Below are 6,000 nucleotides of genomic sequence, written 5' to 3' on the forward strand. Positions count from 1 at the left end.
AGGCCCTGCCGTGGCTGCTGAGGGGGAGTGTGTGAGTATCTGGGTAGGCTGGGGATGGGTATTGGTGGGTAGGTTAGGGATGGCGGTCAGAGAGGGAAGCTCCTCCCGTCCAGCTGAAGCTCCTTTCCAGTCTGTCTTGTCCCTCCCCAGTGTGCCCAGCGGAGGCCCTCTCCAACTCGCCCTTGCTCCGTGATCAAGGGTCCACGTCCAGGCTGCAAGGGCGTTTCCCTCACAGCCCACAGCCATCATTCTAGTCAGCCTTGAAGGCTGGCCTGGAATTTTCATCTGTGAGAAGAGGCTCCTCCTCACACCACATCCTGAGAAAGGTATGAGGAACAGGACGCTAACTCTTTCCGGGGGGATGTGGGGTGTGTGTGTGGGGGGGGGGGGGATGACTTTGTCCTCGCTGCTATCTCCTCGGTCGGGGGGGAAAGATGTTCTACGGTACAACAGAAAAGCATCACTCTCAGCATTACTCTGTGGAGGTCCTGCACTTGAGCCTTTCTTTCCAGTGGGTGGTTACCTATTCTTCCAGAAGCAAGACCTCAGCTAGTTTCCTCAACGGCTTTTCCCTGTAAAAAGAGCTCTCCTTCTGCTCCGACAGCTCTGCTGCTCTGCCCCCCTCACTCCCCCTGCTTCTTTCAGAAGGAGACAAGTGCAAGCAAAGCGCAACAGGGCTACTGAAGACAGAAGACACTGCGTACTAAGACACCTCTGGTGGAACTAGCTTTCCTGAGGAAATTCCAGGCCGCGCTAATAATGCAAAAGGTGCATTGCCGCCCTGGTGGGGGATGGTGGAGGAAGAGGCCAAGGCACTGGTTAGAAATTTCTGGCCGCACAGCCAGGGTCTTGAATGGCTTTCAAAGCAGCCCTGCAACGCCCCGCTTCAGATGAAAAAGCCACGCTCCCCAACCGCCCTCCCCAGATACAGGCTGGCACGGTTGGTAGCCCCAGACCGTTTGTGGAGGACAAGGCAGGAAAAATGAATGCAGCCCCCTCCTTGGGAGGCATTCTGACCGGTGAGCAGACAGAAAGCAAGGAGATCGCAGACTTACCGGCTTCACAGAGGAGAGCAAGGCCCCAGCAGGGAATAGAGTAGCTGGGAGACGAGGCAACTATTTATGCTGCGCCTGATGGCCCCGAGGGAGCTGAAGTGTCAAAAACACAAAGCGCATTCAGAAAGGGTGATTTTGGCTTCCCAAGCTCTGCTGGCAGATGAAAGACATTCTTCCTTCACCTGAAATGCTTAGCTCCCTTGTCATGCTGCGTAAGGCTGAAGCAATCTGGTTGATGGCGGTTGTGTTTCTTCCTCAGGCCGACGCTCGCAAGAGGCCTCGTTGCCATTGCTGGTGAAGACCTGCAGAAGAATCAGGCCGTGCGCAGGTGCTGTGCGCTTCCTCCCCATCCCAGAGGTCACGGCTCCTGCTTGGTAGGGCTTTGCGTGTGGACCACTGCTGAAGGGATGGCACACGTGCCTTGCGCTGACAGGCTGAGCCTACCCTGAGCAAAAGTGGTGCCGGCGGGCTACGCAGGAGCTCCTAGCACAGGCAAGCCTCTACAGGGGACTCCGATGTCCGCGTGAGGGTGGAAGCTGATGTTCAACCCAGGCCCCCTGTGATCCGGTGAGAAACTTCATTGTGCGTATGCAGAGAGGGAAACTTTGAGACCATAGCTGGAGTGGGCCAGGCAGCTCCGCGGCGCGTCTCTGCTCCCCCCGGCCATGATGATGCACACAATTTCCTGACCTGCAAAGGCTTCCAGCTGTTTCCTTTATTTGGGTAAAGTCAGAGTGTTTTGTGTGGGAAGGGCACGGGCTGTGCCTTACCAAACTGGATTTACTCATTGCACGCCTGGGGAGAGGCTGGAGCACCAGGAGGCCCTGGTGAAGGAGGGAGGCTGCTGAGTCAGGCCTGGAAGCGGGCCACCGCCAAGTGGTTCTGCTTCAGCATTCTCTCGCCAGACCACACTGGCCTTGGGCCCTTTCCCTAGTCGCTTGTTTTCCCAGACGTGTGCCACGAGAACCTGGCTTCCTTTCTCTTGGCAGGGGACACAGAGGCGCAGGTAGTGCCTTTTAATTGCCAGGTGGCCCTCGCAGGCCCCCTGTGACTGACCAGGAGTTGCTGAGCCACTGTAAGGAGCCTCTGCTCTACCTCACTCTGAGTCATCCATCCGCACGTTAGCATCAGGGACGTTGAGGGAAAAGAGCTGAGACATGCTAAGGGCTCTAGGCACAACCTCACGTCCTTGTTCCTGCAGAAATGCAGCTTCTGTGCTGTCACAGCCATTAGCCTCTTGCCCGACCACTTGGCAATGCCTTGAAATGCTGTCATGCTGCCCCTTGGTGAAAGAGCAGGCAAAGGAGGATGGCAGAGACAGGCCCTGATGCCCCTACTCCCATCTCACTCAGCATATTTATGAAGGAAGGTGGCTAGAGAATGGTTGACTTCTGTTCCCGTGGTGCGTTGCTCTCCTTTCTTTGTCTAGCAAGCTAGTCTCCCCCCTGTAACAGTATCAGATGCTTTGCTGAAGTCTGGCAAAGCAACGTCCGCAGCCTTTTCCTAGCTCACCAGGAGCTAGGCCTTCTTATCCTAGGAGGCGCTGTGTCTAGTGAAGCAGGAGCTGCCTTGTGTAGAAAGGCGTGCTGACTGGGTGCGATCACGGGGTTGTCCTGGACGTGCTGTGTGATGGCACTCAAGACGATGTGCTCAGTGACCTTCCCTTGTACCAAGGTCAGAGTGAGGAGCCTGTAATTCCCCGGAGCCTTCTCCTTCACCAATTAGTTGATGGCATCCCATTGCCTAAGCCGCAATAAACTGGGCCCTCCTAGTTAACCAGGAGAGCTGTGAAAAGTGGCAAGTGGCTAGCCAGCAATTCCACCCTTACTTTCAGTAACCTTGAATGGATCCCACATGGCCCCATCAATTTATGTGTGTTCAAGCGGCTTGAAGTAGGTCACTAACTACTTCCCCTTGGATTATAAAGGCTTGATTCGGCTTCCTGTCCATGTCTTCCAGCTCCACGGGGCTTGATGATGTGAGAATGATCAGTCTTACCTACAGAGACTGGTGTAGAGACATGATCAAATTGTGTATTTGAATATTTGATTGCAACTGCAAACATTCCATTTGAAAATTTGCAGACATGTCGCTGCCAGCGACGACAACCAGGGTGAACGGACGAGGAGACAGCTCCCAAAGCGCCTACGGCTAGGCGGACAGAATAACAGACTGACACTAATCTTGTGATATCCGTCTTCCTGCTTTATTATGTGGGACGAAGGAAAAAACCCACACCCCCACAGCAAGGTGACCATTCTTATAGTGCTAAACAAACGCAACGGAGCCCCGATTGGCTCCCCTTGGCACTGTGTCCTAGTTGGGATTGGTTGTTGCCAGACTTCCTCATTAACTCCCGTCAGGGTCGGTTCAAGTAGTCTCTTGGGATACTGGGTTGCTCAACTCCAGCTGCAGCCGATCACGGCCCCGCTCAACTCCAGCTGCAGCCAATCACAGTCCTGCTCCATCAAAAACATCCCCACACAGACAATGTAATTATGTTGACTGAAAACGATGTATCAGCTGTTCCAAAAGTTGGACAATATTTTCAGCCGTCTGGAAACCACTTCTCAAATTGCTGTATCAGAACAGAAAGCAAGGCTGCATGCTTTTGCTGTTCACAGGCCTTTGTTTAGCGAGTGTCTCAAAATGCATTCAATTACTCCCTGTAACTCGAGTTCGCACTGCACTGCGCCCTCCCCATGCCCTGGTTTCAGTTCAGACAGAGTCAATTGCATGCCCGTGTTTGGCTGTTGCTGAGGGATGGGTGCATGCCCGGGGCCAGGCAGGGCCACTCCATGGGAAAGAGCTGTTCCCATCGTTTGCAACTGGAGTACTCAACAGTTTTCTTGCCTCGCTATCCCTGGCAAATGTAGGTAGGCCAATGCCCTCACAGCTGCAGTCAGACGGAGAAGCCTGTAATTCATCACAGAATCATAGAACCATTTGCGTTGGAAGGGACCTTTAAAGGTCATCTAGTCCAAGTCCACTGCAGTCAACGGGGACACCTAAAGCCCAGTCGGGTGCTCAGAGCCCCGTCCAGCCTGACCTCTAGCTTGCATTCTTTTACCATTAGTAGTACAGCTGTTCTCTCCCCTTATCATAATTGGGTAGACCCTTCCATCTGCTTCTTCGTGCAACTGGGTGGTCGGTCACATAGTCCTGCCACAGTTTCTGCCGTGTTGGTCTTTTGCCTGACCCCCGTGCAGCCACGCATGGCCCTGCCATCACGACAACTAAGTTGCGTCCAGTCAAGCCTGTCCGTAACACAGAGGGCTCCCTTGCCTTCTCTCCTTCCCTGCCCTCCGGTCATGAAAGCCATCCCATCTCGTCCCACCGAGGCCTACGACCTCGTAGTCCTGAGCCTGGGCTAAAAATTCCCATTCCCCGCTGCGTATTTCTCACGACACGTGCATTTGTAGCGAGGCATTTAAGTTGGTCCCTTAATTAAATGGAGTTGTAACTCAGCCCAGTGATAGTTGCGGACGTCCATCTCAACACCAGAACCATCTGTCTTAAAGTGAGGGTGGTCACCGAATGGAAAGGAGGGCCCCGAGAAGCTGTGGACTTGACATCCTTTGAGGTACTGAAACCTGGCCGGACTGTGCCCCCACCAACCAGCTCAAGCTGACCTTGCTTCAGCAGCTGTCTCGGACTGATCAGTCTCAAGAGGTCCCTTCAAACCTCCACAGTTCCCTAACTCTGCGTTACTTCTGTTACTCTTTCTTTCTGCTCCGCTTCGTTAGTTTTTCTCCTGCACACATGCACAGACGCGTGCGCACCCACAAACGCACACACACGCACAATGTAAGTAAATGAATTAAAAAAAAAAAAAAAAAGGAGTGATCCTCAGTCCTCAGAGCTGGGACCAGAAGCGCTTTCATGCTGATCTCTCCCAGACACCGTTCCCGTTTCAGCCACGCTCACGCCTTCTCAACCCGTAGGCTTGTGATTGTCCTGGGAACAGATGGAGCACCATGTTACTCGGCTTCCCCCGCCAGAGAGAACTTGGTCCTTTCCAACTAGCTTTGTCGAGCTCAGGAGTTTCTTCCTTGGTCAAACTGTCCCCTTTGTGGAGGAGACGGTGAAACGGACACAGTGTCTTTCTCTCTCCCAAAATGGAGTGCGGGAGAGTTTGCCTGTTTCACGCCTCCACTCCCGACTTTCCGTGTGTGACGGGACAGCTGGCTTGGGCCCTTGTGGATGGAGAAGGAGCTGGAAAGCTGCCTGTCTCGAGAACGGGTGAAATTCCTTGAGGAAAATGGAGTTGGGAAGCTGCCTGTCTTGTGAACGGTCGGTATGGCGTGAGTTGACTTTCTGGCTTGTTAGAAAAACGTTTCCTACCAAAGTAGCCCGAGACTGCATGGGTTCTTACCAACCCAGGAGGATCTCCTGTCCCTGCAGCAGTTAAAGCAGCCCAGGAACATTCCGCAGAAAATGCCGTCTCCCTTCACACTTGGCTGCGTGGCTCCTGAGCGGTGCCAGTGAGCAATGATCGTCCTTCCCAGAGAGCTCTCAGCGTGAAATGATCTTATCTCCCCCTGCGAGGAATGGAAGACTCTGCACTCTCAAAGCCCAGAAGTACAGAGTCCCCCAGAGTTTTGCAAGGAGATGAAGTCTGTTGCATACTGGGCTGGCGGGGGCTGGGCAAGGAGGGAGAAGGAAAGGAGACTCGTTTCCAAAGCTGATGCTCAATGTCTTTAATGGGAGAAGGAGAGGGACAGGCTACAGCTGAGAGCTTCAGCAGTGCCCTTTGGGCGTTCTGTAAAGCTCAGTGAAAGCGGAAGACCACGGAGAGTAAGCAGGGGAAAGAGGGCGGGCGATGAGCAGGAGAAGTCGGTGGGAACTCGGCTCCTCTGCAGGCCGTGGCCATGCCGTCAGGGCTGGCTCCAGGGCTGCCTTCAAGACCCGCGGTGCTCATGCGCAGGCAGCTGATCCACGGGCT

This window comes from Excalfactoria chinensis, chromosome 6 (genome assembly GCF_039878825.1).
Source record: "Excalfactoria chinensis isolate bCotChi1 chromosome 6, bCotChi1.hap2, whole genome shotgun sequence".
NCBI classification, from domain to species: domain Eukaryota; kingdom Metazoa; phylum Chordata; class Aves; order Galliformes; family Phasianidae; genus Excalfactoria; species Excalfactoria chinensis.